Here is a 12,193-nt window from a genome sequence, read left to right on the forward strand (position 1 = left end):
GATTGAAAGCACTGCGTCTCTCTTATTTAAAATATATGGCGAGTATTTGGGCCTTTTCATTGTGAAACTAATCAGCAAGCTTTAGCATTCTAAGTAACTGTTAAATATACAGTGCGTGCGTGTTAAGCAGAGCAGTTTCGCTTCTGAAACAAATTCTGAGGGAGTGGGGGGTTAATTTAGAAACTCAATTTTCGTCTGCACTATCTCCCCCGACCCTTTCATCCATCTTCGCAGATTTAACAGAGAAAATAATACATTATTGAACTAATGCAAATCTAAACAAATATTAACTACTAAAAATTATAAATGTTGTTAATAGAAAGTTAATACAAGTTGTTTCAGATCACTTGAACTGAATGAGACGAGAGATTTATACGTGCATAACCATGTAGTCCTTTGTTGTTAACATTGGTGTTATTGATCTCTTACTAAGCCGAAGAGAGCTTCAAAATACTTTGTTTCTGAAATCGTTTTTAAATAAATTCAATTAATGTTACACTGCACAACAGGATATTTGAATGTTAGCCAAAGAAGTGAATGACACAGGGGAAAACACTGCATACAAAGTGTATATAAATTCGGACCTAAAAAATGAGACAAAGTGAAGCAGAAATTGCAAATGAAATGAAAACGAGATTTGCAAGTACTAAATTTCATTAATTCAAAAACGATAACGAAATACCCCCCCCTTTTGTTTGCAAGATATGTTAACAACGGACTGGAGCCGTTGTTTACACATCTTGCAAACCTCCCTTATTCCTTGTCGTCTTCTATCCATTTACCTTTTCTGACTCAACACGCCGTATGCACCATTGTTGAAAACATTTAGACTATGTTGAATTCAATAAGTATTATGTCACGAGACAGCAGGTGTAATTAAAAACTTTTCCAACTGATCACTAGATGACGCTATTGCAGTTAGTACAAATCTCCTCCGCTAGGTGTTGAGAAAATCGAATCTACTACGAAATAAACAACGAATCTGTTATTCGTTGCTTATTTCAAACTTGTATTATTTCATCGCTTTCAAAGTTGGAACCGAAACCTTATTGAGCCAATCAAAATTTATGTCCGAATCAACTGAAAATTATATTGGATTGATCCATATTGCATTCATAAAGCTGGATGAAAAACTTCTATTATGCTTCATAATAGCATTTTATAATTGGAAGGAATTCAAAAATAATTAAACATCAAAGTAAGACTTAAAAATTCAGGTAAATCTACTGCCATGAGAAATTCATGCATCAAAAACGTACAGCGCAGAAGACAGGAAATGATGTATATTGGCCACCAAATACTTCCATATGAAAAACTTAAATAAAATAGCATATATTATTTTTTTCTAAAAATAATGTACGTTATTTTATATTTAGAAATGGCCCTGAGGAAAAATAACATCAACAGGATGGAAGTAGCAGAGACGAGAATGCTTAGGTGGATGTGCGGTGTGACCAGAAAGGATCATCTGAGAAATGACTATGTGAGGGGAACGGTGAAAGTTACGAACTTAGGAGCGAAGATACAGGAGGCAAGGTTGAGATGGTTTGGTCATGTGATGAGGAGGGAGGACGAATATGTGGGAAGAAGGGTCATGCAGATGGATGTGCAAGGAAGGCGAAAGCGTGGGCGGCCAAAGAAGAGATGGAGGGAACTGGTAGAAGAGGATTTGAGGATGAAGAACTTGGATGTGGTGACAGCCCAAGACAGGGGGATGTGGAGGAGACTCATCATCAACAGTGACCCCATTAAGTGGGAGAAGCTGCAGAAGAAGAAGAAGATTTTATATTTAGAAATTTTTTTTTTTAAATAATTAAAATAATTTATTCGTGTTTCTGGCAGATATAGAACTTTGACTTACATAAACTGAGGTTTCAAAACTCTCTTACATTTATTGAATAGGTTAATATAAAAAAAAATAATAAACTGTTCTCCTTTTCTGTACTCAAAGGATCTTTACATTTTGACAAAATTCTTTATATACATACTCAACTTCAAAAATACCTTATGGAAGTGCTACCCAAAAAAGTTTCCGAAGTGGCTGCAAGGTGGCAGCAGTTGGCACTACAACTTTTCTACGGCTAGGTATTGTTGAATTGCTCCAGTATGAGTTCAATAGACTGCACGTCACCATTATATAGCGCAAAGTTTTCATGTAAACTACAGTTGAATTGCTTAGTTGCCTGAGATTTTCCTGTTCCTGTGTTGCCCTTTCCTGTTCCTCAGAAACGAAGAACAGGAAAGGGCAAAAAGTTGGAATCAAGTTTCGTTTTAAACTTGTTAGAAACTGCTTTAGAGCCTTACCATTATCCCGTCCACAAAATGCTAACGGCATTTGCCGACAGGACAATAGCAAGGCCTATCATTAACTCGTCCGAAAAAAAAAGCCTGAAGAGGTCTGGTCGAATATCAAGGGTGTGATGATTGTATTCTTTGATTGCTAAGGAGTTGAGCATCGGGAATTAATCCTTATAGGCCAGACCGTTAACCCAGAAGTATTACTTAAGGTGTCATTACGCATTTTAGGACAGATGTTCACGGGAAAACGGTAAAAGAGTGACACAACATACTAAGAAGTTGTTACTTCATCACTACAATGCTTGACTCACACTACGTTGTCTGTGCAACAAGTTTTGAAGAAGAAGAACAATTGGCATTACCTAATTCGACTTTTTAACTGTTTGATTGCAGCTCAAAAAAAACGAAGGTGCTTCAGAGTTCCAAACTAAACCACAAACATCGCAGGAGAACAGAACTAGAAGTGTTTCCAGCAGTGTCAAAAATGCTGGATTTAATGCATAAATTCACGAATTATACTTTGAGATGAGCAATAACAATCTCTAAATTAAAATCACAGTTTGTTTTTCAGTCACTTGGGGAATATTTGGACAGTACCTAGTATACATACGCTTTAAATAACTGAATTGATTAAAAAATTTTGATTTTTTAATCTTGGATGATTAAAAAATCAAAAGCACATTTTTTATTGTAAATTCGAAAACGGTTTAGTTATTACAATATCTATCTTTTTTTTTTTTTTTTGTTTTCGAGAAAATCTTGTTTGCGAAAATTCTACGAGGACATCTGTTAAAAAGCATACGCATAAAAATAGGTTCGTAGCTCAGTCGGATACCCTTGTGTTACCCTACGAAGCCTACGGCACGAAGAACCTTAGGACTTTTCAACGGAAGGTGAGTTAGCAGGTTCCATAGGAAAGTGGAAAGGTTGTCCTCCTGCAGAACAAATCCACCGGTCATAAGAACACAAACAAACATACTCCACTGGCCTGAGTTGCGTCGGTCATAAATCGAAAACCACCACCAACGTCGGTAGTCTGCATTTCTTACTGAACGAAACAATAAAAAATGTCAGCTATGGCCGCACTAGAAAAATTCTTGTTTAAAAACAACACCAAACCTTTAGTTTTCTCATTTTGGCATGGAGGAAACAAATCCCGCCCACATTGATGTGCATATGGGATTTCATAGCGCTATGCACTCATTTAGCATTGGGAGTGAGTACAGAAGATGGAAGAGCTCTCCTAGTATTTGGTGCATGCCCCTTGCTGCTAAGCAAGTGCTTGAATGACTGACATATCGAAATAAGGTTGATTTCGCTTTCCCCAGAGCCGGATAGTTGAAGTTTTGAAATTTTGTTTTGATATTTTTGAAGTCTCCACAAATTAATTTTTTGCTTCAAATCAAAGCAAAATTACGAAGAGGATGACATTATATCCCATTATATATCTAATTTTCCCTTGCGTGTTAGGCTTAATGGTCACAGCCAAATAAATTGGCTTCTTCAAAACCTATTTCTTTATATTACCCCCGTTTCCAAGAAGGAAAAACCCGTCTACCACCATATGAGACCTTCCACTTCACGCTTAGTTGAAAAACTCTGATAAAGATTCTTTTCGTCCTGGATAGGATTCTAATCCAGGATTTTTCCGAACCAAATGGAATCATCAAAACCGACTGAGCTACGGACGTTATTCTATTGTATATATGTTTTAAAGTTTGAAAAAATTAAAAAAAAAAAAAAAAAGCATCTGCTTGAAGTCATTGAGGTTCTCTATCCCGACCTTTACTGGAGTTGATATTAATCACATCGCCGAAGACTGGAGAGACGTAACCTCAACGTTCCATCATAGGGAGCAGAATATTTCACGAATAACCAGGATGTTGTTGACGTTCCTCAATATCTATTACATACATATATATGTACTCAGTAATGGGCGTATAAACATGTCATTTGGTTTCAATGCTTAATGCTTATTCCGGTAGTCTCCTACATCTGTATTCGCAGCTGAGTGTATATCGGAATTTGCGCATGCTCCAGCAAGTGACACAACTTCCGCTGGAAATGAAGTACAGTCAAGCATGAGCACTAGTCACGAATTTGTTACTAGCTGATTTTCAGCGATAATTTTCACGCTACTGGAATTACATCACATTCTTCTCAAACACTGATATTACTGCTAATAATGACATAAATATTTATATGTAACTTTACTGAATCAAGGCGATTCTCTGAAGATAAAAAAAATAGGAAGCAAAACGCATTTATGTTTTGAAATGGTCTACTTTTAATATCTTATTGCTTTAAATCCAAATTTCTTTATATTAGAATGGCATTATTCCGGTTAAGAACTAGTCGAGCTAGCACTGGCATGAATTCCAGTGTTAACTGAATAAATTCGCAACCACCGGTTCTTGCCAACAGTCCAATGTTCTGGACTGTTGCTAACAATAATCGTAAATCCTGATACGGGCGATGAATCCTCACACTATAAGAAACTACTCCTGCCAAACGAGATTTCTATTGAACTGACCCGCCTTATCAAACGCATCGACAAAAAGTTTGCAACAGGAATAAAGAAAACCTTAACTGAACATTCGACAAGAGTGATAAGGCAGACTTGAGATTATATTGAAGGTCCATTAATGCATTTTGTTAAATAAATGATGACAAGAAGAGAGAATCTTTGCTTGTGTCCCCACTTATCAAATCTAATAAGAAAAGTCATTGCAAATTTAATCCTACACAATGAACTAATCACATCACTTGCGTGTATTCTTTTGCCGACTTGTCTGTTTTGCGGTGGGGTGTGAAAAATTCGCACCGCAAAAATATGCTCATTTAGTATACACGATACCAAGCGCATCGTCTACACTGCTAAGAATTTTCTCCACCTTCATTAACATGATTAAAGAAAAATTCGCAACAGCTAAAGGGAGACAATATTATATTATATTATCTATCATGACATTATTTCGTAACATCATTTGTGATTTCTCTAACATGTTTACATTCGTACACAGTCGTATTCATTGCAGCAGCTATCAAAAGCAGATTTCTTAAGATGAAGAATTTTGATCAAATATTTCAAGTCTTATTTGAAGTAAACCCCATCCAAAATTAAACAGACAGGAAAACTACTCTTGCAGCATCAATCTAAACTCCTCTAAACAATACTGAACCCGAATTCTTCAAAACATATTTAGATCCGCAGTGTACTTTTGTTCCAAAGTATACTAAGACCCTCATTAATAAGTATTCGGAAAGTGCTGAAACCTAAAATACGTGCACTTCAATACTGTGCAAATCCTTATCAGGCACATCAATTTTTTTCTACATTAATTAAGCGTTTGATTTGGTACATTATCGTTGAAAGTGACACATGGGTCTTTTTCTGCAAAACTGCCACAATATGGGAAGCATTATATTATCCAGAAGTGTGGCAAATGCTGACGTATATATATGCCACACTTCTGGATTATATTATCCAGAAGTGTGGCATATACCGTCAGCATTTATTGTGCCGGCATTACAATTAAAGGTCTGAATCTATACTAGGAGAAGTCCCCCTCCCCCCTCCGCCAGCATTCTCCACATCCGATGGGAAAAAGGGTATATATCATAAGTTGTTTTTTCATAGCGACTTACAACGTTCTACAGAATAGTTACAATGTTCTTTACATTGGTGTAGTCTTCGATGTTAATTGAAAAGTTCATATTTGGCTAATCTGCAACTACCCTTCTTCAAAAACCGAAACTATGAGCTCTGCGTAGTGGCCCACTACTAACCTGAACCCAGTAGCCTTTTTGAACTCTTGATTGAGCCTTTTGCAAAAGTCCAATTGGTTGGAGTAAGAAACAACGAGGTTTCTTCAGCATAACTACCTGATCGACACATATCAACTGATGTCAATTTTACTCCATTCATAACCTTAGTTGCCGTAACGTTAATACCAAATAACTCGAACTAAAATTTAGTATAACATGAAACTGGAATCTGATGGCATTTGTAATTCACTGCATTTGCCATAATAGCATGACTTATGAGATGAATTACTCTCATCTTAATGCAGAACTTCAACTCCTCCCAAAAATTTACAATTCTGAGACTTCGATGAGCAAATCCTGCTTTTATATATATATATATATATATATATATATATATATATATATATATAAAAAAATATATATATATATATATATATATATATATAAATATATATATATATATATATATATATATAAAGCCATTGAGCATGAAGGACTTTATTATGGTTAACACAATCCAAAACTCGCGAGAGGGCGCTCAACACCAAGACACTTAGGAATTTCGTTGTACAGACGTAGTGCATAGTAGCTGGCGATGCTTGGACATTCTCCAAGACTTGTTAGGTACAACTCCATATAGACAATCCTGTTTTGTAGGTATATCTTTGAAGAATGTGGGATTTCCCTCCTGGACACTCGGGTTTTTCATCACAAAAGAAAACAAATGGTTAAGTTAACAGACATAATACACTGTGTTCATAGGCTTCGTTATAAACAATCTTCAAGGAAGGCATAACTACTTCTACAAGATTTCTTCCAGTTCTGTACGTCATTCTTGATCGACCGGTTCGTTTCTTAACTGTTGTATAATCCGAAATCCTATATCTTCTCACAGCGAGATCTTGATAGGATATATGAACACGCGAACATCTTTTATTGTCCAGTAAAACTGGAAATTTAGTAGACATTCCTGAGCTTTAGATGGAAACAAATCAGAGTGATAACAACTGAATCCTTTTTTTACAGTTTTACCATATGGCCAGAGAACAGTCGCTTATTACTCTAGTTTAATAAAAGTTTGTTTTTTTTTTGTTTCCTCCAATGAATTGTATTATCTGCTACTTCTTTATCAGCAAGTACTTCGTATATGCAAAGTACGATTTTTCACATTTTGATTATCATAATTTTTCTATAAAACGCACTAATTCTGATTTGTTCTGTGTGTTGTGAAGTTATATTTAAATTGTATTTTAGGTCGTTTTGTTCCTAAATACGATTTTTATGCCTTCTTTCAAAAAGCTTTCGAAAGTCCCTTTGAGAATTTTTGCTGAACCCTTCGGAGCAGAGGAAGGGTCCAATTAATCTTCTATTACGACAGTTATGTCTTTGATTCTCTTGACCGTATGTAGTGACGATCCTTGCAATGCATTTCTGGCAGGCCTATCTGAGAATGGCCGCGTTTGTGTTGAAATCGTTTCTCCTTCAGAGAACTCCCCACAAAGGGAAAGAGGAAATGACTAAAATAAAGAGCCATAGTTTGGCGATGCAAAATTATATAAGCAAAGTGGATATTAGATCCAGCATTATTTCAAAGCCGAATGTAGAAACTATGACAACTTCGCAAGGTAAGTTGACCAGAAAGCTTATGGGAATACACTCCCTGGAATTCACGAGTTGCTTTAGTGTGGACTACTTAAAAGACATGGGCGCCGCCCAAGCGTGTGTGTATATATATATATATATATATATATATATATATATATTCGCCTTTTATTAGTCCATTTGAAACGTTATCAAAATGGACTAATAAAAGGCGAATATATGGACGCTTGGGAGGCGCCTATATCTTCTAAGTAGCCCACAGTAAATTATGTTTTTTTTAAATTCTATGTCAATTTCTGAGCATTTGTGAGATATTGTGTTAAATTAATTGACTATATATGAGAGCAAGATATACAAAGTGTCCCAAAATTCGCGAAAAAGTAATTTTGATAGGAAACACAGGTTTTTAATTAAAAATTGTAATTTCTTATTGATTCATAAAGTATACAGTATAGGGTTATGCATGGAATAGCATATCGGGTAAATGTCCTCCACGGCTTTGCTGGCACATACGCACTCTTTTGTCGAAATTTTCCATGACCGTTTTGCATAAATGTGGCTGAATTTCGTTGATACAGCGCTCAATTTTCTCCTTCAAGGCGTGGGTGGTCGTAGGCTTATTGGCATAAACCTTAGACTTCAAAAAACCCCAAAGAAAAAAGTCCAACGGCGTTAAGTCACATGATCTGGGCGGCCAATTCTGATCACCAAACGGGAAATTACACGACCAGGAAATGACTCGTGCACTAATTGAATTGTTTCTCGGGCTGTATGGCATGTGGCACCGTCTTGTTGAAACCACATGTCGTCCACATCCATATCTTGCAATTTAGGCACAAAAAACTGGATTATCATGTCGCGATAGCGAGCACCGTTAACTGCTATTGCCTTACCAGCCGCATTTTCGAAGAAGAATGGACCGATGATGCCTCCATTCCAAAATCCGCACCAAACAGTGACACGTTGTGGATGTATTTGTTTCTCAACAATCACTCGTGGATTTTCTGAACCCCAAATGCGACAATTTTGTCGATTAACGAAGCCATCAAGTTGAAAATGAGCCTCATCGCTGAAGACGATTTTGTTCGAAAAATAAGCATTCACTTGTTGTTGTTCCATAATCCATTCAACGAACTCTCTTCGCTGTGTATAATAATGCTTTAATAACCCTGAACTGTCAGCTGTCACTTAAACTTTTTTTTTTTTTTATCAATTCGTATTTCATTTCGTTAAATTTATGATATATAAAGCTTGTGGCTCTCTCGGGCTGTATCTTTTTAAGTAGCATGGAGTCAGAAAGAGTCATATATCCTATGATTGCTACTTTGATAAACGGTTTCTTGCAAAAAAAAATTCTGCCTCGGATATTTCAGATCATTCCTCGTATATGGACTCTACGCACACATATACGGCATTAACATATGCAAACAGTTCAACGGAAATATAAACTAAAGAACAAAACCTGAAGAAAAGGGCATTCTAAAACGCAAATAAGAATATTGCACATTCAAATGAGGATGATGATGATGGAACTGATTGCTCAGCAATGCATTGACGCTACTTCCTTCGAGCGCGTGTGCCAAGATCAGTCTGAAACTGATCATGTACCAATAGTGGGCCTCATCGTCGATCACGGAAGCCCAATAATGAAACTTTAATTCACATGGATGTACTGGGCGATTCTCACAAGAGATTTCTGTAGTCAATCTCTTTAAGTGAGCAGCGTCTCAACTCTCCAGCCAACAGGTTGTAGGTCCGACTCCTGGGTTGCCCAAGAGGGTAGGGCATTCTCTTTAGTCAATAGGCTGTGGGTTCGAATTTCATTGACCATGGATGTTTGTAAATGTCTTTTTGGTATTAATTTCATAGCCAAGTTTGAGACCATTATCTTGCAGTGCTCCAAAAGTTCGTCTCTTGAGTAGAGCTGTCTTGGATTATCTCGCCCATTAACCACGGCACTAATGTTCCTAAAAAAATCCTTATACTTCGTATTCTCTTCTTTGTATGGTCTCTTAAAATATTCTAAATTCAACTAACTGAGAAGCACCGGTATATAGAGTATATTACGACATAAATATAAAAAAAGTTTTTAAAAAAGATTTTTTAAATTTTTTTTTCAAGAAAATGGAAGTCTATCACATCACCGGATTCTCTCTCTTACACACACGGCCTTGCCGTTGAGAAACTCAGCAAGATTCAATACAAAAGGGTGCAATACCTGCATACGATGACATCATGTCCACACACACGTTTATTTATGTGTGTCACGCTGTCGACCCAAATAGAAACTCTACAATATTATACCTTCTTCGACCTACTGACCCTACCACCCTCTGGCGGATAAATTAGGGTCAAGGGTGACGGCAAGATAGAAGAATAACAGTTATTAAGGGAACTTAATGGTTTTTGTGGTGCGAAGGTTAGAGACGATATTGACATATGCAAAACAAACGTGCTTGAGGTAAAAGAAAAAAAATGAAAAAAAATTAATACCTCACAGTGTCCGTGTGTATGTGTCATCAGTGAGGGAAAATGATGGGTCTCCTACCGGTAAGCGCCCTCCAGTCACAAAGAAATGTGTAAATTGAAACTAATTGCTCCAATGACAGGTTAAATGTAGAGAGTTTGATTTAATAAAACAGGTTTAATGGGGCAATGAGCGTCCCGTGGAATCCATTATACTCTAGGTTCATTCTTTATTATATTTAGAGAAAGAAAGAGAGAGGCAGAGCTATACTTGATTGAGATTTTTGAGGTCATGGCTCCATTTAATTTTTGTTCAAAACAACTATGTTCAACTACGGTAAGTAGGCTTAACAATGACACATACTGTTTAGAATAAAAATAATTGTGCTAATCTGCGATAAGTAAGATTAAAGGAGTTCAAAGGCCACAAATAATCAACTAGCATTATAATTACAGCAAAAAAGACAGCTATTTTGTTTCTCAATCAGACGTAGGAATGTATGGTCAACCCTCTAATTACTATCTTCTTAATGTTCCTTTTAATTTTTTTTTTTTTTTTGCGTTTTTAATTTTTTATTTTACCGTACTATTTTTTGACTTAGACGTTTTCTCTTTTTTTTCACCTTTCTCATCTTTCTTCAGTACTTTTTTTTTTTCGAGTGTTTTTTTTTTTCCTTCTCCCATCTTTCCCGCTCTGTTCGGTAGCTGGAGGCAGTTCCCGAACCATACATGTGTCTCATTTAGCAGCACAAGCAAACTCCGAAAGGCCTACTATTATTCCCATCTCTGAAGCCACCTCATCCCATAACACGGGATTTGATGTTGAAAGGCAAACAGTTCTCTTTACACAACGCCCTCCTAACCACACAAAGTAGGTCATATTTCTTTGCACCTTACTTTCTTGTTGACTTGGTCACATTCTCACCGACTGCCTTGATTTCATCCTCGTCCCGCTTTGCCTTCATTGATTTGGTTATATATATATATATATATATATATATATATATATATATATATATATATATAAATCTGCCATGTTGCTATTTAAAACCATAAAAATCATATTTCAGAATACCTAGAAGTAAACGAAATCAAATCAATATTAACACTGTTTAAACTAAAATCTTGCAATCAAGATCAGCGAAATATTTTAATTTGCAGCATATGGACATTTTATTATTATTATTAAAGATATATATTCTTCAGGGAAAAAAAGCAACCATCTACGCCATCTAGTGTTACATGTGCAACTTCTCGTGCTTCGTATAATGAAAGAATCTCTCGAGTAAGAATATTTTAGAATTATACTTACTTTTTATGCTTTCGTTTATTTTCATAAGATTAAATTTGACAGGAATGCAAACCCATTCTTAGAATATTTTCCAAGAAAGAGACCGGAATTTTACGTAATTTATATATCCGACAGTTTAAACCTAAAGGTATTTCACATCGTAATTAAATAATATACTGTACAGTTATTATACGCCGGCTTCTGAGCAGACGAACAATTAGTTGAATACGGTATTATGCTGACAGTATTCTGCCACGTTGCAGAAAATAGTGCCCGGTGAAACGTGATATTTTTAGTTAATAAGAGGAGAGATTCTTGTTCTTTTTTTAACTCCCTCATTGAAAATCGAATATGCGCTATAAAATCGCCACAAAAAAGAAAAAAAAAAGCGAATTCGTTTATTCGTTAGCGTTATATGTCACAAACGAGACATTATCTACGCTGCAGCTTATTAGCATGTAAAATGCAGTTATGTCTGTATATATGCGCTATCGGAAATAATTCAGGAGATATTGCAGTCTATTGCTTCGAAAACAGTCTGAAGAATTTCAGTATTCCTTAATTAACATAAAAGGTAAATATGCTGTTTTGCTAAAGGCAAGAACCACTTAGGTAAGTGCTTAAGTAGTCAGCTATATAAATAACTATTATTGTTAAAGATATGTTAATAATGCTAATAAATCTATCTTTCTATGTTTATTATGGAAAGAAAGGTGAAGCCGAGACAAATACCAAAAATTATGCGAAGATATATTAGTTTTGACAATT

This window comes from Typopeltis vanoorti, chromosome 24, assembly GCF_054136105.1.
Source record: "Typopeltis vanoorti isolate ZY-2024b chromosome 24, IOZ_Tvanoo_1.0, whole genome shotgun sequence".
Classification (NCBI taxonomy): Eukaryota; Metazoa; Arthropoda; class Arachnida; order Uropygi; family Thelyphonidae; genus Typopeltis; species Typopeltis vanoorti.